A 25,506-nucleotide genomic window follows, 5' to 3' on the forward strand; every position below is an offset into this window, starting at 1 on the left:
TTAGGGATGGTGTAATATTTCTCAAGGTTCTAGGAGAGTTAAACTGTTTCACAGAATTTTCATTCTGATGCAAATCCAAGTTTTGAGTGATTTTTAGTGTTCCTTATAGGTTAAAGAAAAAGTGAAATTCTTAGGTTGGATCACAGAGATTACCTGTAACTCCCTGCTGCTTTGTCACAGAAGTGGTGACCCTTACCTCAAAAGGAAAGAGAAGGGAAGAAGAATCTCTTCACTGTCTTTGCTATCCTGACAACAGCAAAGTTTGGAAGGAGTGACATTAACCTAGTAAGTTTAGGAAAGGGGTGGGCAACTTCTGGCCTTCCAGATGTTGTTGCATTTTAACTCTCATCAGTCCTCACCTACATAGTCAATGGTGAGAGTTGATGGAAGTTGGCCGACCACAAATTGCCCACCTCTGTTTTGGCAATACAGAAAATAACTGTTCTTTAACATCTAAATTACCCCTTAACAGCTAATATTACACCTTCTTTTGGCTTACAAAAGAATATATATATATATATATATATATATATATATATATATATATATTTCTATTTAAATACATGCTAATGGTGGCATTGTCATATCTCTTAGTGGCTGTCAGAAATACTTGAATATTTAAAGAAGTCACTTTCCTGGGCCCTCTATCTGTCACTTGGCGGATCAGCAGGAAAGGTAAAGATTTTGGAGGAGAATGGGAAGATTGCTTATCTTGAGAAAAGCCCACTTAAGTTAACTTGCCTAAGGGACTAGAACAGCCTTCCCCAACTTGGAGCCTTCCAGATATTTCCTGAACACTAGCCATGGTGGCTGGGGCTGATGGGAGTTGAAGTCCAAAACAGGTGGAGGGAACCAGATTATGGAAGGCTGAACTATAACATAACTAAGCCCAGCCCTGAGTATCATCTTTTTTTTAACACCACACTACAGAACACTACAATGTATTGTCAATCTGGCCAGAAATAAAGAGTAGCTCATGGAAGTGAAGACATCCTACATAAAGTCTTGTAGAAAGAAGGCCTGGTCCATCACATATTGCAGAAATCATACTAAAACCTGAAATCCATCTTTGCAACATCTCTCCTCTAGTTCCACAGTGATGCAAATTGGGGTTTTGGCCCCAATAAGCAAGAAGGGACACACAATGGTGATCATACTTTTCATCAGCGGTTCCCACGTGTTGTTGATGATAGCAGCAACAACACATTCCTGCTGTCTGAAGGCTAGCTTCTATTAAATAGTTAATTGGTCCTAATCTGTTATTCACATTATTAAAAAAGCAGCCGCAACATTACATAGCAGCCTGCTTGACATTTCAAAAGCGAGGTTAAGAAGTGAAATAACTATGGATAGTGGCCTATAATTCATCCCAAACCTCTTTGCTTTACTTGACTATTAGAAAACACATTTACTCGCAGCACTGAATATTTATTAATGTGCTTGTTTACGAGCTTGCCTGTTGCATTTTCCATTCCTTGGAAGGAGAGGTGCATACATATTAATTTATTGTTTATTAAATGGACTCAGCCCAAATTTTGCATACGGCCGGTGGTTCATTACTAAAATAAGTATAATCCTCCTGGAGAATATTGCTAGAGTTTTTGTGCTGTTCTTTGCTTGGCAATATTCCCTGAATACATATCAGAGGCCTAAGTGAAGTTAAGCGAAATTTTCACACTTGAATTCATTGCTGGTAAGGGCCAAAACAGGCATGGCACAGGAGAGCCACAAAATGACCTCTTGACTTTTTAAATACTATTCCCTTTTTCAAACTTTCAGGTTTATCATCAGCCACTTAGGAAAATATCGTAAACAAATCTCCACAATTTGTTTTGATTGACCTTGAATGCATTAAAATAGGATGCTCCACCATCTACTTGACAGTATAAAAATGTCTCATTATTTCGGTTGTTCATTTCATATGGGTCATTTATTTATTTAACTCACAAGGGAGGTTTAGCAGATTTGCTTGACAAATGCCTATGGGGATTCTTGTTGAGAAACTGTCAGGTGAACCAGAGATGATGTCAGGTATAGTTTTAAGCTATTAAAATTATGAGTATGAATATCCCTGTGAATAAAGAAGCATATTCGTAATATATACTTGGTCCCATGATTCCTTCAAAGTGGGTCATGGTGGGTTACAGGCTGCTGGTGAATAGGTCAGAAGTCTGCCATGAGGATGGTCAACTCATCATTACCAACAGTGATGTAGGAATTACTTCTCCATAGGTAGTTACTATGCAGGCATGGATATGTGCATGGAAGCATTAAATCAGTGAAGCCAACTATGAGGTTCCTCCACTTGCTGAAATCACAGGGGAAGCCAGTAGAACAGGGCCGTGGAAGCTTACAGGCCAAATTTGGCCCTCTTGGTTCCCAATCTGGTCCTCCAGAAGACCGTTCCCCCTTCCCTGGCCCCATCCCTTTTCTCCGACCAACTGTTGTTTTTGGTGGGTTCTCTGCTTTTTTGCTGACTGCTGGGTATGCTGGAAAGCAAAGCACTCACTTCCTTTCCTAAGAATGGCTCTGGATCTTCTGAGTGAGTGTAAGGGGAGGTGTCTGGTGTGTGTGTGTTGGGGACCCCAAACATGCAAAACAACCCATCAAACCTCTGAAGATATATCACATCAATACTTCATTTGAATATTCTAATACCTTATAGCATCTCATTATTTCTAAAATGATCCCTCTCTATTCATTATTATTCTCTGTATGCCATTCTGTTTATAAATCAGGGGTGGTCAATCTTTTTCTGTTGAAAGCTGCATTCCCTTATGGGTAATCTGCTGGGGGCCGTGTGTCAGCTGCAGGCAGGGCCAAAGCCACTGGGGGACAGGCCCAGAGACAAAAATGTGTGGGTCATCCTTTTTCTCTTTCTGCCACCCACCTCTCTCTCTCTCTCTCTCTCTCTCTCTCTCTCCCTCCCTTCTTCCCTCTTCCTTCCTCCTGGTGGGCTGATAGGGAAGGGGCAGATTACTCTTGCCAGAGCTCTGAATGGATCATTGGTAGTTTTTGCCAGGAGGAAGGAAAGTTCCCTTGGTCCATGGGGGGAAACAGAATCAACCAAGCTGACACATATAAATACTTGGGCATATGGTTTCATGAAGCTCAAAACTGGAGGGCACATGGCAAACACACCAAGACCAAAGCTGAACAAACTATTGGTGCGTTATCCCGATTTTTCTTTGCGAAAGGTGGGAAATATCTACCGGCAGCCATCCGGTAGAGTCTCAGACTCTGTTTGGAGCTCCGATATGGTTTCCACACTTCAAAAGTTTTCTTGAAGGAGTGCAACATCTTTACCTCAGGCTTATATTCGGAGTCCCTAGATGTGTTTCCGGTGCTGCCCTCAACTTGGAGGCTGGACTAAGCACATTAAAATGCCAAGCTTGGATATTCACCATACATTACTGGCTCCGCTGCCACCTAATGCTCACTTCCAACTCTTTGGTTACCAAAGTCCTGTTAGAACCCTCCGAATCTCACTGGTCTACGGCAGTGGTGCAAAAAGTAACCTCAATAGGGCTATCCCCTTTTTTCCTGCGATCTCTAGACTTGGACAGCGCTAAACGGATCACCAAACAGAGATTACTGGATATAGACCATCAGGAGCTCCGGGGAACTGCTTGGGGACCATGTTCCCCAAAATCATTGCGTCTCCCAGTCCCTTCTTGCAAAGATGGAATGCCATACCTGGGTTGGTTAACTATTCCCAAATACAGGAAGGCATTCACCCTAGCAAGATTTAATGTCCTCCCCTCCAAGTTGCTGGAGGGCAGATATAAGAAAATTCCATCCAAAAACAGATACTGCCCATGCAATAACATCGAGGTGGAATCCATTCTACATGTGCTCTTCCATTGCAATTTTTACCAACAGGCAAGGAAAGACCTATTATGTCCTATTATGCAATGTTTCCCGGGACGCTCCCCCGAGTCACTTCTGATTAGTTTACTTCAGGGCTCCAGTAAATCTACCACTGAGCAGGTGGCCCAATTCCTGAATTTGGCCATCCACACCAGATCTCTTATGGATGTCTTATTGTGCTTAAATCCACAGATTAGCAATTTTATTATCTATACATCCCCCTTTTTTCACTATGCTAGGCCCCAATAACCCAATTCTGTTCCCTTTTCAATAACCATAAAATAACAATCTAGTGACTTTAGTGGTTTTGTAACACTCCCTCTTCTTTCCTTATCCCTACATTGTATTGTTTTATATAATGGTGTATCTTCTTGTTTTATATTGGTCTGTTGACTGTAAATAAAGAAAAGAAATGAATGGATCATGGGCAGAGGGCTTTTGAAATTAGACTGCAGACTGCATGACATTGTACTGAGTATTGCCAGTGGTTCTAGAACTGCAGGATGCTTAATCCTCTTTTAAATAGCTATTTGAATTATCTTTTCTAAGTTTGCATTTATTATAACCATTGGTCCTGCCATCTAATGTCTCCAAGGAACTCTTGGCATAAAATGGCTACTGCAGCTCTCACATGCTATCCCCAGGGAGCTCATTTATACATTGCCAAAATAAAGAAGACAAAAGGGGACACCGATTTGCATAAAATGTGTATATTCTAATTTAGATACAAATTAATTACTATAATAAACATAGTAGGGAAGATAGTGACCAGGTGACCTTTGTGTCTGCCGTTCAGCTGTTGGTGGGCAACTTCAAGGCCACTGCTGTCCCTTCTTTGGGTTCTCTATTTTTAAACAGGACTTGGACTTCAAAATGAAGAGGGTGCTCTTGCACCCGTGTCCTGCTTGTGGTTCACTGGTCGACAGCTGGTTGTCCACTGTGTGAATAGAATGCCGGACTAGATAGACCCAGCATGGCTCTTCTTATGTTCTTAAGATACTTACAAATAGAAGATTGTCCTCTGATAGCCCTTCTAATAGTGGACAGTCCTCTGTAAAAAGGACACAGAGCCACCCTAACTGTCCTGCTTCCAGGTTTCATTTTGTTGAATATATGTATATGCATATGTATATGTATACATAGACCTAGTTTGTGCAAGAAGTTTTTTATAAAGTGGTTAAGGATTCCTTTCTTCGTTACCATCATGTTAAACAAGGCCTTTCCATTTCTCCCAACGGCAGGGGTAAGGAGACCAATGAAGCATTGCTATGAAAACACACCAAGAGTAGAATCCTATGTAAGATTTTGCTGTATTCTGGGAACAATTTCCCACCTCCATTAAGCTATTTTGGTGCAGCAGTTTGCTCACTAAAAATACAACAAATTAAGTGTATTTGCAATTTCTTGCCTCAGGGCTGCTGAGGTCCATGTAATATGGAGTCATATGTTTGGCATTGGGATGTATTTATGCTGGGATATATTTCTAGACAGCGTTTTCTGTGTCATGATTGATGGAGATTTAATCTGTGTATTCAAAGACTTACTTCAGCAACATGCTGTCAGGACCTGGGCTATGTATGTTCTGCACTATAAAACCCTAGATCAAAATTCCATGTCACGGCAAGCCAAATTTTTCACAAAGAAAAGCTAGCTTCTGTGATCGATAGAAATTGTGCCATTTTTTTTAAAAAAAATCCACATATTTTCTTATTTTGCAGAATTTATTCTGATTCTTCTAGTCACTGAGGTGAAAAAAGAACCATACAGCTTACTGAAACCACAATTCCTGACTAGCATTGGGGGGGGGGGAATTAATTGGTTTACATCTTAATGTGAACTCATCTAATTTCTCATTTTTGAACCAATATGCAAACTCACACTCATCCTTCAAAATTCACACGTCTCCAGGTTTTGCAGGGAATTCTCCAATCAAAAGGAGCACACAAAATGCATATATTAGTAAAAACAATGTTCAAAAATGCATTGTGTTAGGAAAAATGCATATAAAATACATATAGGAAGAGCAATGTGAACAGCGTCTATGTGTTTCCACACAAACATGCACACACATTTCAGAATGAACCATATTTAAGATTGGAAAAATGAGAAACCGAGAGACACTGAAATGGATGAATTTGTCCATTGTTATTCCTGACTGCTTGGAACTCAGCCCATCCCTTCTCCCTCCACCATCACAACTTCTGAGATTTTGCCAGGTTTTTATACTTCCTTTGCAGGTTAGAGGCTGGTTTAGAAACTAATGCTGCCATCAAAGTTCAAGCAGAGAGAGAGGAAAAAAGCTGTTTCTCCCCCCCACTCAAAAAAGGAGCAACCCTCCCCCTCCCACAATTTCAGGTTGGGTCCTGAGGAATCAAGTCTGGAGCCAGCTCAAAATGGGGTTGCTTCCGTTCCTGTCGGTTCCTCCAAGCCTCAGAAGTGAAAAAGAAAAAGTAAAAAGAAGAGAGAGAGAGAGAGAGAGAGAGAGAGAGAGAGAGAGAGAGAGAGAGAGAGAGAGATCCTTTTTTACTTTTTGACAGTGAAGGGGGGGAACTTGCAGCAGTCAGAGCTGCCTGCCTTCTCAATCCCTTAGTTTAAAATGCCTTTCCTGCTGAGATGACGGGATTTGTCACTCTTTTTCTAGGCAGGGACTCTTTCAAGCATGCTGAGCAGTGTCCTTTCAAGGCAGAGTGGCCACTTGTGAATTTCCAAAAAAGAGGAAATGCATCGGCAAAAAAGAAGGCAAAAGAGGATGCTGCTTTGCATAAAATGGCCCTGTGATAATTTATATGTATATATGCAAATTTAGAAACAAATATTATCATTTAAATAGAAATTCAGTGCATCTCATTGTAGTGTGGAGGGCTGTGCGGCTCCTGTTCCAGGTTCTAACTGTTGATAGGCAATAGTTCTTATGGCGCTTTAAAAAACCACAAATCCTTTAAACTGGAGTTGGACAGGTGAGTGCGTCAAAGAGAGGACTGCTTCAAATAGAGAACACATGGCCGTTCTATTTCAAGATTAGGATAGCCAGTCATCAAGCTCAGTCCTAAATACAGCTACTATATTCTTCTTTCAATGCAAACTACTCCTGAGTTTCTCTTTTTAGCCTCATATCCTCTGATTTGTCTAAATAAATTTTAAGGCAAGATACAACAGCAAAATCAAGAAAGATTGCATCCATTACATCCAAAATTGAGGAGCATTTCTTCTGCAGTCTCTCTCAAAAAGCAGAAATTAAATATGATAGTATTCCCCTCCCACAAACTGGCATATCTGTCCCATGGCCTGTCTATTGACATTGCATTGATGCAGTCACCAGCATGGCAGAAGATTCTGGTCAGATAAATCTGGAAAAATAAAACACCTAAGATTACTAAGGGTACCATGCTCAGGCCAGTCAAACAGATCCAGTCCCAGACCCAGCCTTATATACTTTGCTGCCCATAACTTTCTTAATTTAGCTAGATCTCCAAAAAACACTTGGTGAAGACAGTAGACACTGGAGTTTCTCCCTAACCATTTGGGTAATGTCCTTTTTATCTGTTTAAATGGTTCAGTACAATATCTTCACACCAGTAACCTTAAAATTATGAGATACATAGAAACAGATATTAATTCCGGATGTCCCTTCTCTTGCTTCCCTCATATTACGAGATTAAGTATATCTATTATATATATACCAATTAGTTTCCAGGCAAAGTACAAAGCGTTGGTTATCACCTTTAAAGCCCTACATGGTTTGGGTCCAGGCTACCTGCGGGATCGCCTTCTCCCATACAATCCACCCCACACACTTAGGTCCTCTGGAAGAATTTCCTTCAACCAGCCAAAATTAGGCTCACAGGTATTACCCAGAGGACTTCTGCTGCTCCCAGACTGTGGAATGGCCTGCCTGAGGAGATTTGTCAACTTAATAGTCTTTTAGCATTTAAAAAAAAGCTATAAACACTGATCTCTTCTGGCAGGCCTATCCAGTGGAATTTTAGGATGCCTTTAGTATGTTTTTAGGATGTTTTAACAATGTATACTATGTTTTTAATCAGTATTTTATGTATTTTATACTTACTGTTGTTCCCTACCTTGATCCAGATGGGGAGGTGGGTAAGAAATTTGTTGTTGTTGTTGTTGTTGTTGTTGTTGTTGTTGTTATTATTATTATTATTATTATTATTATTATTATTATTATTATTTCAAGCCTGAATGCAAAAGGAAATATTCAGGTTTTAATTTGGGTAACGGGCAAACCCTAACCCTAGTCTATGGCTAAATTGAAAAGAAATGAAAAGTTATGACTGGACATACATATTTGCAAATACAGATCTTGTAAAATTTGAAGGGACTTAATGGTACCATTCCTAGAAAATTAACTGTATCTGAAAATTTTCTTCATGTACATATTGGGTTCCTCTTAATGAGAGATTGCATGCTTGTAATTGGCCACTCATGGAAGTTTTTGGGTCATTTACATGATACTGTGAACAACCAGGATGTCTCCTGCAGAATCCTCTTGAAATCCCAGTATGAAAAGAACTAGTTTTAAAGTGGTGATAGCTGGGAAACAGCAGGACCTTCCTCAACTTGATGGTGCTGTCTCAATGGAACTGAATGGAGGGGAAGTGTTCTATTCAAAGCATGTGGTCACCCCTCTCCTCCCATGTAATGCAGTCCATAACAATCATGCCAAAGAACCAGGAAGTACAAAAACCATGGGTAAACAACACAGTTTTCCTTAAGATACAGATGCTCATTGTCATGGGTAGGTGGCTTGTATTTTTAATTTATCAACTTCATTTTCAGGGCAAAAAGGAACCATGTAATGCTACCCCTCCTGGAACTCAGTCAGTTAACTACAGTGTCCAGGATTCTTTTGGAGAAGCCATGAAAGTAAAGCTGGAAGAAATCAGTAAATGGCAATTTACGTTTGTCTCCTGGTCTACCTGTTTGACAGTGTCCGATATGTTTATGTGAATAGAATTGTAATAGTCCTTACTGTGCATTAAAGGAAAAGAGATGGAAGCCAAGGTCATGTAGATATTCCCAGTGATCCTTTTACCTCCCAAATCCTGTTATTAAAATATACCTCTTCATTTTTCTTTGCAAGACAGAAAGAAGAATAAGGAATACCCCTCTTTCTCACAATCTAACCATGCTCCTTCTTCTCAGCACCATAAAATTATGTAAATCATAGAATAAAGCTTTCAGAAACCCACTGAGATGCTGTATAAGACTTTTACCTTTCATTTACCAGATTACACTGTAGTGGTTCTGGTTCTCTTTAAGCCGTCACACTCCAAATATAATTATAATATAACATTTCAGTTGTGCTCAGAACATTCATCCAAATTCCCAAATGCCAGCACACACAGATTCATTCCTTTGAGGTATGAAATAGTCTTTATATATTGATACAGTCGCAAACAGTAACACTGTGGGGAGTGATAAGCAGTCACTGGACCCGCAGAGGAAGAAGGAATTATTTTAGTTTTTACCTAGTCATGCCAGAGAAATTAAAGACTTTCTAAAGGAGGATTGAGGAATGATGCTCTCCAGTTGTTTCCAAAATCTGAGCATTCATTTGGGCATACCAGTGGAAAGGAAAAGAAATGAACAAAACAGGAACCTAGTAAACAGCAGTGAGGTTCTTTCCACATATATAGTGCTGTCCCAATATGTCTGCCATAGGGTGGGGATGAAAAAGTGGTAACATTCACTACTACCGCAATTGCTGTTAACAAGCCACTTCAAATACAGAATAATCTTACAGAATAATCTCGTACACCCTGAACATAGGGCATGACTAGATGGGGTGATATCCCAGGGATCACCCCTGTGCATCCACATGATGCACAGTGGATCTCAGAGGTAGGTCGGGATGACCCCTCCATTGCCCCGGGATAGCTGGGATGGCTTTAATCCTGGCTTTTCCCATGGTCTCAGGATTGTCCCACCTCACAGGATGTGTGGGCAGCTGTTCCAGTTTGTTCCTGGCTCCTCGCAAGTAGCCTGGAACTGGGCACAGGGCTCCTCAGGAGCTCTGTGCCCATCAGGGGTGGGGTGGGGGGAGAGGGAGGTTTGTTTGTTTGTTTTTTAAACACTTACTTTTCGCTGGAGTGCTCATCTTAAAAAAAAATAAAAAATGGCAGGCATGGTGTCCTCTTCCTCCCAGGACATTGCACGCCATGTGTAAACTGAGCTGAAGGATCTCGCGATCACCATATCACCAGATCCTCCCCCTCCACCCCCCTGGTGTAGACATGCCCATAGTAACTTTTCCGGAGTTCAATGGAGCTTGCATGGCTCAAGCCTTGTCACTGAAGTGATTTGGGCTTAATCTATACCAAGCAGGATATAGTGCTATGAAAGCGGTATATGGTATGTGTCAATGGCCCCCAACAGTTGTCAGTGCACTACAATACTGCTATAAAGCAGCAGTGTGGTTCCTGCTTAATATATTCCACTTTTCATAGTGCAACATCCTGCTTGGTGTAGATTATGCCAAGGACTACGTGCAGTGACAAGGAGTTTTTGTTCACTGCAGGGAGCCACTGAGGACGGAAGTCATGTCCACAAAGTTGGTCAAGCGACACAAAGGAAACTGGCACTCACATGATCTTGCATCACTTTTGTCTTTTCACTACTTCTGATGCCACCTACCTGGGAGCAAGTCCCATTGAACTCAATGGGTCTTACTCTTGACACAGTGTGTATAGGACTGCACTGTATTTGGAGAGTTGAGCTAATTTAGCTTTATATGGATTGAGGAATTAATGATATTTGTGGTTCTAAATACTAATACTTCTGTTTTAAAGTGCTGGATTATCATTCTGTAAACATGCAAGTTTACAGAATGCCCTGCCTTGCTGCAGCACCAATAAAAAAGAGTTCCCTTCTACAAGCAAAAAGTATTTTTCACTCTTTCATGCTGGAGGGTTGCACACAAAAAAGTAAAACTAAACCCAATGATTCTTCTTTTTGCCCAGCTGGAAGCATGAGAATGGCTGTAGAATTTACCATTACCGTAACTTTGGTGGTAGCTCTTCTGCAAACAGTTATGGAATACTGCTGGGGGCCATTACCCATCTGCTCATGGTTCGTTGGATCCAAATCTATGTCTCCAAGAAGTCTCTTGGCTTAATATGAGCCCAGGCTCAGCACTAGAACCTGTTTTGAATGCCACGGCTCAGCTGAACACACGTGATGTAAGAATAAAGAGAAAGCCGGTCAGCATATGCAGTTTTCAAGCAGCTCACTGACATGTTTGAGTAGATGGCAGCCTTGCCAGTCAGAGCGTATCACTTCAAAGAGGATTGAGTCAGTGCCAGCACATTAAGGTTAAATGAAAGATGTAAACAAACTAGACTCAGGAAAGGAGTAAAACGGAATTTTGATCCAGGTCCTATCAAAAGTATTTTATGTTCCCTGAGCCCATGCTGAGCAGTAGGCTAAGGTTTGGAACTAATTTTAATATTACAAAACAGGCACTTGTGTGTGTATTAATGGTATGCATTTTAAACATAGCTTTCCCTTCTTCTAAAGATAATGCAGAATGTGTGTCATTATCTCCCACCGCCCCTTCAGATATTTTCATGGTTAAAATGAAGCTGGCTACAGGCCACCTGGAGTGTGTAATTCAAAGCTGCACCATTTCCTGGAACAGCCCTGCTATCAGCAATATGTTTATGCCAATGATATCATATACAGTAGGGCAGCCCAAGGCCTTCTGTCAGTCGCAGATAGTAGCAAACACTTTGGCAATTATTATGCTCCATCCATTTGTGGGCAGGAGGAATACATCCATAATTATGCATCCTTGTGTGTCAGGGAAGTCCTTTCTCTGTCTCACAAGGAGACTGTCTACCACAGAAAATAAATCACTCATTTTTAAAAACAACAACAACGACAACCATTGTTTGGGTCCTTGGTTGACCACACACTTGTTCAATGGATGTCCTTTATGTGGAGACTTGTAGTGTAGCACCAAAAATTCTTCCATGAAACGTTGGACTTGGAATCCAACAGCTGACAATGAATGACACTTGCATCATGCTATATGGGAAGAGGGCAGGCATGTATAAATGGGAGTTTCTCCTCTGAAATGCAGATGAGCAGCTGTGTGTGTGTGTGTGTGCGAAAGTGTGTGTGTGTGTCTTTGCCACATCATTGCTTGCATGCCCGCTAATGAGACGAGATGAGATTTAGATGCATATGCTCTTCATATTCAATGTGACAAGCTTTTATTTTGTTCTCAGGTCTTTGTCAATTTGTGTATTATTTTTTCTTTTGCTATAAAACCATATGATTTGGAGTCATAAGAATGATAATCTTAGGGAGCCTGCAGCGTGCATCATAATTAATCCCAGTATACTGTAAGTGTTGTGGTACAAGCTAGTTTGAAGCCATTTAAGAGAGCTGACTTGCATGAACAAATGGGTGCGTTAATGTTTGGGGTTGAGGAAATCTTTGCAGAGTTCTGCATGGAGCGAAGTGGCCATGTGAGGACCTCAACATACCCATATCTCACAACTCTCAGTTTTTGCACTGTCTGCCCAGTGAATACAGATTGGGTTCTGAGCTAGGCATGCAGAGAAAGTAGAGCTCCATCAGAAGGTGAGTGAGGGGAACCCCACTTGCCATGGCTTCTCCACCCTGCTTTTGTTGCTCGATACTTCCTCTTTCTCACAGGAAAAGGAAAGAGGAAGTAAAAAAGTGCACCTGGCCCATTCAGGGGTCGACTTTATCATGCCGCTTCTCCTGCACACAGCAGGAGGTAGCAGCAACTTCCATCTTCATAAAAATAATATTGACTTACCAGGGTGTGTGTGTGTGTGTTTTTGTCATGGGAAGAAGGCTAGAATGGGTGGGAGGTGCACTGGAGTCAGATGACCTTGTGAGAGGGACCTGCAAAAATCCGTGAGTACCCAGTAACGAGCGTGCAATAAAATGCTCATCTCATGATGCCCATATACAGCTGCTTCATTGTGCACCACTTTCTATAGGGATGCAATCCATATTCTTGACATACCAATTGGGTCATGTGAATTTACAATAAATCAGCTTAATTCCAGTTATTTTAGAATCATTACAGTTTGAATTAGTGATTTAAAAAGCACCTCAGCCAAATGTGAAAACAAGGAGCTTAAATCTGACTTTCTTCATCGGGAACATGATATAAAATGTAGGTAGGCACTCCATGACTAAACTTCGCTTGGCTTTACAATTGTGCCAAATTTGCAGGGGGAGGGGTAGGAAGCATTTAAGTTCCTATTTTGTGAAAAATTAAAAGATTTTTTAAAAGTGCTCCTGGAATTTGGATTGATACATAACAGTTCTTGCTGCTTCCCAGTTTGCTGAACATAGTATGGACATACGATGCTGTTTTAACGAAGGACCGGCATAGTCCTCTCCATGAAGTTTTTTCTCAATCTGACAAGACAGTACTTTTGACAGCAGTGAGACTCCGGATAGTGATGCTCAGGCCGCCTCCGCCTTCTGCATCTGTTTGTTCCACCCTCAAATTTTGAGGACAGCTTTCTGTTATTCATGGACCTGCTCAAGCATTCTGCATACAAAGTGGAGTCCCGGTGATTTAGAGCCATATGCTTAAGGTTTTACTTTGACAAGCTGTTCTGCTGCTGCAGATCTCCAGGGCTGTTCAAATTTCTACCAAATGACTACTGAGAGCTTATAACCACACTTACGAGCGACCTTCAGCAAATAACCAGTTCATCTCCACAGAGGTTCATGGCAATTAAGTAGAAGGAGCAATGAACAAGAGGCTTGATTAGGCTACCGAGGCAGGAAGGTGCTTCCACTATGTAACTATGTTACAATATAAATATTTTAATCTTTATTTGGCATTAGGCATGCTTTGGGCCTCTTTGCTTATTTCAAATTTAATTCAAACAGCACACATTTTAGGTTTCCCACAGCGCAATCCTATTCAGGCTGAGAAGGAAGTCTCACTGCTTTCCATGAGCTTAATTCCATGAAAGCTGTCCTTAAGGAGGCAGTAGTGCCACCACTCCTGAAGAAGCACACTCTGGATCCAATGGCATTAGACAACTACCACCCAGTTGCGAATATGCCTTTCTTAAGGAAGGTACTGGAGAGGGTTGTAGTGGAACAATTGCAGGCACTCTTGGAGGATACTGATTTTTCCTCTTCCTCTTCCTCCTCCTCCTCCTCCTCTTCCTCCTCCTCCTCCTCTTCTTCTTCTTCTTCTTCTTTGAAGAAAGTGTGGGAAGAAGATTTTGGAAGGGAATTAGATGACACTAGCTGGAATAAATTATGGAATAATAGTCCATTTAAATCAATATCAGCTTCTATTCAAGAAATTTCTCTGAAAATACTGCATAGATGGCATCAAATGCCAATACAGCTAGCATGTATTACTTCAAAATCTAGCCCCCTATGTTGGAGAGGCTGTGGGGTAAAAGGCATGTATTTTCATTTATGGTGGACTTGTCCACATAAACAGAAATTTTGGATGTTAGTACATGAAGAATGGTTATTCCTTTGAGAAAGGATTGTATATGATCCAGAATTATTTTTATTATCAATACACAAAGGATCTAATGTAAGTTTGAAATGTAAAGATTAATTATTATTATTTTAACTGCCGCTTGCCAAACAATTACATGGCAGTGGAAAAAAAATGGATAATTTCAACTTATCAGAATGGTACCAAAATATATGGTCAGTGGCAATATCAGAAAAAATAACTCATGACTTGCTTCTAATCCAAGGAAAAACAGAACCACTATCCTTTTATGCTATATGGTGGAGATTTATTCAACATACATCACAACCGGACCTACAACAATATATGCCCACTGCAGCTTTCAGCATTTGGACATTATAACAACAAATGAACAACACTAATTAATTAGTTTATTAGTTTATTTAATTATTATTTTGTCCTCCCTTTTTTCTTTTCTTTCCTTCTCTGTATTATTTCCCCCCTAAAATTGTATTAATTAATTCTATATAACAGCTGTTTAGACATCAATAGTTAGGGGACTGAAAAAACACATGATGATACTGATTATCTAGACCCATTCCAGTCTGGGTTTCAACCTGTTTACAGGATTGAATCAGCCTTTGTCACCCTGATAGATGACCTTTCTCGAGAGAGGAACAGGGCAAGTACAACCCTGATAATTCCTATTGATCTCTCGATCTCTCATCGGTAGGGATGTATGAATTGTGTAAAAACTGTTCCATGGATTTTCAGGGGCCCGATGACAAAACTGGATTTTTTTAGTTTCCAAATTTGCACAAAAGTAAATTTGCACATATTTGAATATGTAAAAGTGTGCAAAATTCCCCCCTCCAAATGTGCAAATTCTCCCCAAGTGCACATTTTTAAGCTTTAGCCTATGAGGGAAACGTGCATTTTTGCCCCGTTTTAATTTTTGTATATTTATCTCTGATGGAATTTGTGCAAAATTCCCAAAAGTTAGGAAAATGGTCTACAAGTCTGCAGACTCTGCCTGATGGGGAAAAGCCAGTCTGCTGCAGAATTCATGGGTCATATTGATAAAAATCCAAATTTATTTAGTTCTGTTGCAGATTTCTTCAACATCCCTACTCAGTGGCTGTTGATACCATTGATCATGGTATCCTTCTGGATTGACTCTGTGGGATGGGCATTGAAGGCACTATGTTACAGTAGTTCCAGGCCTACCTGTAGGATCAATTACAGAGAGTAACATTGGGTGATTATTCTTCAGCCTCTTGGCAACTGAGCTATGGGGTTCTGCAAGGTTCTTGTCCCAAATGTTGTTTAACATCTATTTGAAGGCACTGTGTGTGGTCATTAGGGGATTTTGAGCCAAGTGTCATCAGTATGCTGAGGACACAGCTCTATCTCTCTGTGACATCTGAATCAGGAGAGGCTGTGCAAGTCCTGGATCAGTGCCTAAACTCAGTAATGGGCTGGGTGGGGCCAAGAAACTGAAACTGAAACTTGGCAAGATGGAAGCCCTGTGGGTAAGTGGTTCCTGGGTCTGGGTGTTGGACTCATTACCTGTTCTGGATGGGGTTGCACTCCCTCTGAAAGATCAGGTTCATAGTCTGGCGGAACTCCTAGATCTGTCACTGTCACTGGAGTCCCAAGTGGCCATGGCAGCTTGACGTGCTTAGTACCAGCTTCAGCTGGATCACCAGTTATGGCCTCTCCTGGACAGGGATAGTTTCATGTGACCTCCACATGCTAAAAAATGAACTTTAATCTTTCAGTTAACAAGACCATCTGACTTGCTCTCAACTAATTTCTAACTTATGAGCCCACACTCATGTGTGTGAAAGTAACTCGCTATGCCATGACCATTAACAAATTAGGTGAATTGAGACTGATTTCTGCTGGAAATGAAATTTCCTAGAGCTAATAATCTACATGCGCGGGCTATCACATGCCAACAATGAGAAAGCATTAAGCGGAGCCTCTGTTCTTTTATTCTGGCATATAACTGAGCATAGTGTATTTCATATATTTTTTGGTCTTCTCATTCTCATCTGATTAAAAAGATATACATCCTGGCTCCATTTCAAAATCTCTTTCATCTTTTTTCCATCCTAGGTGCTCATGATGAGCAAAGTTCTGATCCTGTTTCCAATGTTTGACAATAACTCCTTTGTTATCATCAGATTGGGACAGAATAAAGCCATACAAAAATGTTCCCATTGATTTTGGGATTTAATGGGTTCATTTGGCTTCCCTGGAGGCCATATATAATTTACTAACACCCACCTGCTACAAAATCTAAGTAATTGGCTGCATGGTGGCTGACATCCTCTGCCCCTCTTCCTGGCATTGTGTAGCCAATCATCAAAGCATAGTGGTGGTGTTTTTTTGGGTGGGTGGGAACCCTAATGGTCAGTTTCAGTTAAAAAAAATTATATGAAATTTAAGGACTAATCACTCAATATGACATACACTCTTATTCATTGCTGAGCTCCTGGTACATTGCAGAATCAGATTGCTTTGTATCATAAAAATTGGTTCATTTATATATAAATCATTCATGAATCATCTAGCATAGAAGGGACCAAATGCTTTTGGTGGTAGTGGGATTTTTTGGGGGGTCTTGTTCTTCGTTTAAACCATGTTCCAGCCACAATGGCAGCAAAATTCAAAATGTTCAGGATAAGAGGCAAAGTCTGCTACTGTGCAGAAAGAAGAAAAGGCCTAGGAAGCTGTGGAGCTTTCTTGATTCTCCAGGGACCTCTCCAGTCTTGATCAGCTACCATGTAGGATGGTCACTGAAAAAGAGAGGCTGTGCATCACACAAAAAAGAGGACAAAAGAGGGGACTGATTTGCTTAAAATGTGCAAATGATAATTTAAGTGCATAGATGCGTATAGAAATAATTATTATGATTACAGTACAGAGAGCTTTGGCTATTGGGCAGTATAAAAATGTAATATCATCATCATCATCATCATCTTACCACAGTGTGGAAGACTGTGAACAGGGGACCTGTCCAGTTGCTCTCGATAGGTAACTTCAAGGCCCAGCTCTTCCTTTTGATGGTTCTTTATCTTAAAACCAATTTGTACTGACAGCCCTTCGAACAGAGAACACTTTCAAAATAGAAGACAATCTAGAGGGGACACGGACACACACACACACACACACACACACACACTTATATATGCATTTTAACCCTATACATGTATTTTTATATTAAAAATATGATATTTCTTTGAGCTGAGAACTATATCACAAAATTCAGAAAGGCTAACTGCATTCTACTCCACAGAAGTGTGAATCAGGTCAGTTCACTTAAAAGTGCACAAGTCCTCGAGCATTCCTATTGCTTATATTTTATCTCACAACATCCCAGTTCCAGACTGAGAAAAAGGAAGTTGCTCTTCCTAGAGCCACCTGTGAGCTTCATAAGCAGTAATTTGATCCTGAATTTCCTACACTCAAATCCAATGTTCTGGTCAATGCTCCTCATACTTTCCACAAGTATGAACTGACTGCTTTGTCCTTTTAGCTTGAGTCCTCTTCTCAATCCTTTCCTATCCTTGACACACTTAAGATGGCACTGGGTGATGTGTAAGCTCTTTCACTGGTCATAGATGTGGATGGCTCATCCATCCATCCAAGTTGTCTCTCAATGTTGCAGAAAAATATCTCCTTCCGAAATTTACCAAGGAAGCATTTCCTTGGCAAATAATATCAGCCATATGAACAGCAACAAACAGACTTAGATCAGTCTACTGATTTGAATTTCTAGTTAGGGAACACCATACAAAACTTTGATTCACAATGAGCTCTATCACACCAGCATTTTATCGCACTGTCATTTTATCGCCTTATTTACTGTTTTGCCCTGCAACCCTCACACGATGTCGTCCCTGTCCTGCAGTCATCTTGCCTCTTCCCCTCCATTTCCCATGTTTTTCTAGGGTGGAGAAAGTGTGGCATTTTTTCTCTATGTAGGATAGAACCACACTTCCGTCCCTGCTTGATGTCGTCCTTGCCCTATGTCACAGAACATCCCTTCTTGGGTGTGTGTGTGTTGAAGGGCGGTCTTGCTGATGAAAGTTGAGGGCATGCTGAGTTGCTTGAATGACCGGGCTTGTGATGAGTCATTCGAATGGACTTCCACTGCTCCAACTCCGCTCTCATTGCTCTCTCATTGGTATTTCTCCCCCCTCAAAAGGCAGAAACAGCACCTAATCGATCAAATGCCAAATCATTAAAACAGTAGACAACAAAACCAGTGTGTGTGGGGGGGGGGGGAGGCGCCATCAACCACAAGAACCAATCACAGGCCATCAACCACAAGAAACAATGAACAGGAGGGTTAAAGAAAAGGGGCGGGGTGGAGCGAGCACAGTGTTGATACCAGGAAGCAGGAGCCAGCACAGGTGAAAAGGTAAATAAGGTGAAATAGCTCAACAATGCACACACATTAAAGTGACCAGTGCTTGACGTGCTAATGAAAAGGAGGTGGAAATCACGGATGCATACCAAGAAAAAAAGTAGGTGTGATGGAGCTCATTAACTGAGGTACTTCCTTCCAGTGGATCTATTCATACTTCCTTTCTAAAGACCCTTTAGCTCCATTCACAAACCAAAATGCCAGCCTGTACAGTATCAGCAGTACAGCCACAGGCATATTTCTGATCTGCTTTCCTCAGCCCTGTTCTTCTCTTCAGGCCTCAGGGTGAGATCCTCATTTTGCAGAAAAACACATTATAAATTAGCAATTCTTTCAATACTATAACGCATCCCATCCTGCTTTAACATGCCCAGCTAATGAACGGCCCTGTCCCCAAATGGAATTAAATCTCTTGCACTTAAACTTTAAGTGCTAATTGCCAAGTAATGAAACCTTTAATCATCAGGTGATTAAAATTTTAATCTCCAAGGGACTGGAGCAGATCAGCTATATACTGATAAAGATTAATTGCCAAATTTGAAAAAAAAAACAAAAAACCTAGCGTTTCTTCCACAGAAACTCTTCTGCATTCTTGACATTTATAGTACATCACACATGTGAAATTTTAGTAAAAGGGAAATGATCTCATAAAAGCACAGTGGTTTTAGCTGGACAAACATACAGTGTCATGTACCAAAGCAGCTGAGCTAAAGCCACCCAGATCTCTAATATAGTTTGCATTCTACAAAATAATAAGAAAATGTGTCTGTTTGGCATGGAAAGAAAGCATTTTCTGTTTGCTATTTATTTATTTATTTATTTATTAAATGAACATTCCAGTGTTGAATTTGCATAGAAGGAGAATAAAGGAATTCCCCACCCCATCCCAAAATGGAGTTGGCTTGATGTGGAAAGTTGTTTTGCTCATTACTAATGTCATGAAAGCATTTTATTGCACTGTCGTCCTGCCTTATTTACTGTTTTGCCCCACAACCCTCACACAATGCTTACTACCTGTTGTACTTGTGTGTGTGTGCATGCGCGTCTGTGCGTTTGGAGGGAGGAGACAGAAAACTGTGTGGAAGAGGGAACAGAATGGAGCATCTCGGAAGAGGGAATGGCTAACTCAGTTGGACAATGAACAGGAACTCTCCACATTGCAACATTTGTTGCAGCTCCCAATTCCCACTTGTTAGCAACCATATCCCCACCCCACCCCATGTCAGACATAGTAACAATAAACTTATGATGTGGGGGAATAATTGCATTTTCTCAGCTACCAAATATTGTAATTTGAGCAATGGGAAAATATGATATCCTTACAATCAAGAAAGAGGATGTGGATGCTAATAAGCTTGTTTTAGGTGTAGGGATATGCTGCATTGTATTTAACTGTTTTAGGTTAAATTGTTTTAACTGCTTTTACTGCTTTTTAATTATATATTGTTTTAACTTGGTTCATGGTTTAATTTGTTTTTAACTGTGCATTTTTATTGTTTTATACTGTATGCTTTTATCTGTATGCCACTCTGGGATCTTAATGATATAGGGTGGGATATAAATGTTTTAAATAAATAAATAAATAAATTCAACAGGCAGGACCAATTTGACATTTGGTTTGGCCCTGCTTGATGCATTTAACTCATTGTGAATACTCATCTCAAATGCATCAAATCAAGAGATGTAGACTTCCAGTCTGAACTAATTTTGAATGTTGATTAAGAACTATCTATCTATTGAATCCCAACAAGCAGCCTTCAAAATATTTCCTGGTGACATCAGATTATTCTAATCATATTTCCCCTAGATTCCTGCCATTTTATCCTACCTCATATATCTTTCCTGATGTATTGGCCTACCTCTTTGAAGTCTTCCTGTTCACAATAGGTATTAGTGAGATATCAATAGCTCATTGTGCACTGGATGACTTCAAAGAGCTGCTTGTGATTGGCTATAATCAGTGGAGGATTCAGATATCACTCTGGATAGAAAAAAAAATCCCACCCATATCAAATAGATTGATTTACTAACAGGAAGATAGTCACTTCTAGTGCTTGATGGCTTCACTGTTTCCACCAATGACAGCTATGTAGTGTTACTCTAAAGAAAACAGACACAGAGCAGCATCACATGGGGGAAAATCACATTATCTTACCTTCACTTTTCCTCACTTCCTTAGTGTTCCTGGAGGGGAAGTAAAAAAAGACCACATGGCCCATTCAGAGGCTGTTTTTATTGCACCACTTTTCCTGCACACAACAGAAGATTGCTTTTTTAAAAAAAGTTGGATTAAAAGGGGTCTATTTTGCACTGGAAAAATGAACGGAAGGAGCAGGAGGCACATGGGAGGCAGACGTTGTCATCTAAAGGATGCGTGAACATCCGTAAGAGGGCAGTAGTGAGCGTGCAATAAAACGGTTGTCTGATGAACCTCACAGTGTTTGCTTTATGGAAGTCCTGGGTTAGTTCAAATGGATGCTTGTCAGGTTTTACCCTGACTGCTATCATGTAACATCTTAAAATAAATTAGTGAGATTCTTCTCCCACACCTGATTTTTGCATTTTCTTATATAGCTGAATTTATTTATGTTCTTTCTTCTTAAGTGTTGTGTGCAACGGCACAGTTTGTGGTTAGTGCTAACCCTAAAGACCACAATTTCACTAACCACAAGTGTTGTATGAACAGGCCCACTGAGCTTATTTATTTGTGAAATGTGTATCCTGACTAGGGTGGCCACTAATAAAATGCAAAAAAGAGGACACACATCACCCCTCCCAAAAGAGGGCATTGATTTGCATAATATTTACATATGCTAATTTATATGTATAGGAAATGTTTCACCAAAAGGGGACATCAATTTGCATAAAAATTGCATTTGCTAATTTGGATGTCTGGCTGCAAATTTAGAAATAATTATTGCAATTTAAATAGAAACACAGTACATCTCACTATAGTGTGGGAGACAGAGACCTTGCTCAGTGTGCTGCCCAGGTGCTCTTTTACAGAGGGCAGTCCTCTGTTTCTGGGCCTGCCAGAGGACTTCCCCCTATTTTGAAGGTGCTCTCTGTTTGAAGGACTGTCCAGTGTCAAGTCCAGCCATCAGAAGGAAGAACTGGTCCTTGAAGTTGCCCATCAACAGCATCTGGATGGCAGACAGAGCAAGGCACACAGGTCACCTGGTCTTCTACACTATTGTGAGATGTCCTATATTGCTATTAAATGATAATAATAATTTATAAATTTGTACCCATACATATAAATTAGCATATGCAGTTTTGATGGAAACTGATGTCTCCTTTTGGTGAAGCATTTCCTCTTTTGGAGCAATTCATAAGTGGCCACCCTACATCTTTCCTGTAAGTGTAACCAGCCCCAGTCAGCATGCAGTATGGCTGCATTATTTTGAACCAGCTGCAGTTTCAGGATCACCCTTCAGAGGCATGTAGAACTCATTGCAATAGTCCAAATGAGGTATAACTAAGGTGTATCACCCTGGCCATGCCTTTCTTCAATGGGATGTAATTCCAAGTAAGTGATACAATCCTATTCATGCTTACTACGAAGTAAGCCCCATTCAACTCAGTGAAACGTACTTTGACATAAACATGTATAAGAATGTGCTAAACCCTTTCTTTTGACTTAATACAGAAGATGTTTTGAATGGCATGGCTGAAAAGCCAACTGGAGTGAATAAAGAAACTCCAGCTAAATACATGAAATTAATATCAACTTTGCTTAAATGGTAGGATTTGCTACACAGTTGCAGCATATCCTGAGTTTAGTGCCACTACAAAAGTTGATTAGCTTCTTTCTGTCTGTGAGTAGTGTGATTTACACAGAGTCATCTCTGATGCCATGCAGCATGCAACAAAGAAATAGCAAATGAACATTTATTGCACAAAATCATGCATCATGCAGAAAGTCAGAGTTCTGAGATGTCTGTGTTTAGCTTGTAATAAACACATAATAGCCCCCTTCAGGCATTCAGGCATCTTGCAAGACTCCTGTGCTTACCTGCATAACAGGCTACCTTGTAAATGGTCTTCTGTATTGTTCTTATAAGCTTATTATTATTATTATTATTTATTTATATAGCACCATCAGTGTACATGGTGCTGTACAGAGTAAATGTCTCTCATAAGTTTACAATTTTCCTAGAGAAATAAATGTTATGTTAAAATGTATTATCATATGATGTTTGAATCAGTTTGATTCTATCAAAACATTCAAACAGAAATGTTTGTGTTGACATGCTGTAAATTTTGCCTGAACCTTTCACTGACCTATGGGAAAGATGAACTCCTAGCTAAACTCAGGAAGGGAACAAAATGTGTTTCAGATAAAAAGGTTAGGAAAAGGAAGAATATCTGCTAAACAAGCTTATGACATAACTTATGAAGCAGATTATGGTGCAAATGACATAAAATATTATAAAAAGTAGACAAAACCTGCAAAGAAAAAGAAAAGGAGCAGGTGGTATTCTGTTTTGAAAGGAAGTGTAGTTCAGAGTTCTCTATTTCTAAAAAAAAAAAAAAAACCCTCTGGCCTAATCTACACCAAGCAGGATGTTGCACTATGTGGGTGCCAGGCGGACCTCTCTGGGGAGCTCATTCCACAACTATGCATAGGATTGTGCCCTAAGACACTTGCAAAACAGGAACTTAGGAGTCTTAGGTTGTTCAAATGCCCGACATGAACCTACCCGTACACTGTGCTCAACATCTAAGGTCCTCCTCCGAATGCCTACTCCAAGGGAAGCTCGGAGGATGGCAACAAGGGAGAGGGCCTTTTCAGTGGTGGCCCCCCAATTATGGAATGATCTCCCCGATGAGGCTCGCCTGGCGCCGACACTGTTATCTTTTTGGCGCCAGGTCAAGATTTTTCTCTTCTCCCAGGCATTTAACAGCATTTAGCAATGCTAAGTTTGTTTGTTTTTAACAGACCCCAGAACTGTTGTTTTTAAATGGATACCGTTGTTTTTGTGTTACTGATGGTTTTAAATTTTGTATACTTTTTAAAGTTCACTGTTTTTAACTTTTGTAAACCGCCCAGAGAGCTTCGGCTATGGGGCGGTATATAAATGTAATAAATAAATAAATAAATTGCAACTTTCAGGGGGAAAAAAGGATGTTGCACTATGAAAGTGGTATGAAAACAGTATATAAAAGGCAGGAGACACACTACTGCTTTAGAGCAACATTCAAGTGTACTGATAACTGTTGGGGCCTATTGACACATACCATATACCGCTTTCATACCTCTTTCATACTGCTATATCCTGCTTGGTGTGGCTCCTGCCTCTTATATACCACTTCCATAGTGCAATATCCTGCTTGGTGTAGATTACGCCAAAGTGTGTTAATACCTGGAATAATGCAACCTTACACTTCCTAGGCGATACCTTTGTACCTAGAATATACATAGGTTACCTGCTGATCAATTAGGGCTCATCTACACCAAGCAGGATCTTACACTACGAAAGCGGTATATAAAAGTCAGGAGCCACACCAAGCAGGATCTAGAGGTATGAAAGCGGTATATGGTATGGGCCCCAAAGTTGCCAGTGCACTTCAATACTGCTATAAAACAGTAGTGTGGCTCCTGCCTTTTATATACCGCTTTCATAGTGCAATATCCTGCTTGGTATTGACGAGCCCTTAATACTCAAATCCTATAGCATAATAACTCAAGACAAGGACAAACCCTTCACAATGCCCCAGCACTTGATGAACAATTGTGTGAGGAAGAGCACGGGGCCATATTGGTTGGCCTACCCCTGTCGTCACATCCCATGCTGCCCCCTCTGACTGTTCACACACTGAGGGCATGTGTGCAGAAGGGAATGCTGCCAAAGGTGGGTACAGTGTCCCTGTGATCTAGAACTTTATGTGATCGGGGTTCCAGAGCATGGGGGAAACCTAGATACATAAAACAGCCTTTTCTTCTGCAGACATTTCCCCAATGCATGGACGATGGAAAGCCGAACACGGCAAAGGTGGGCCAGGCTAGTATGACCCTGCTTTTCCCCTTCAGGTGATTGTTTCAGGGAATGCCTGGTTGTAGGTAATGTTTCAAGGAATTCCCCCTTTAAAAGGGAATCACAGAGCCTTTGCAGTGGAATTGCTGTTGTAGGCATGCAAATGGAGGCTTTTGTGAACACACATAACCACATCATAACATTTCCTAATGAAGTATAGCACATGGATTCCAAATTACCATGTTAGATTGTAATGGGTGATAGTTGCTCAATGAGCCACAAACAAAGAAGAATTTCACTAGCTAGAATGAGCCATCTGCTTCAGACTAGAGTAACTGCTCTTCTATATTTAAGAAATTGCTTAGCTCCATAAGGAACGGTGTTCGCTAAGAGTGGCAATAGATTTTGTTGTGCAATACTATAAATCATTGCAAATCAAAGCTGGGGCTTGAGATATATTGTGCTGAATGTTCTGTGCAAGAATGTTAAAATCAAAACCTGAATTAAATTCTTACATTTAGGGCCTTGCTAGACCTATGTGATAATCCATGTGGGAGGAGGGGCCAGCCTGCGCTACAAGTAGCGTGGGCTGTCACCCCAGTCTACACATTAGACATGATGGGCTGCAGGAAGGACCTGTCATGTCCACCATTTTTTTAATTTTTAAAGGGCTGGGTGCGCAGGAGTGCACCATCGACTGGTAAGTGATTTTTTTTTAAAGGGTTCCCGACTCCCCACTGGCTCCGATTTCCCCCCCGGCC

Source organism: Elgaria multicarinata, chromosome 4 (genome assembly GCF_023053635.1).
Source record: "Elgaria multicarinata webbii isolate HBS135686 ecotype San Diego chromosome 4, rElgMul1.1.pri, whole genome shotgun sequence".
Lineage (NCBI taxonomy): Eukaryota > Metazoa > Chordata > Lepidosauria > Squamata > Anguidae > Elgaria > Elgaria multicarinata.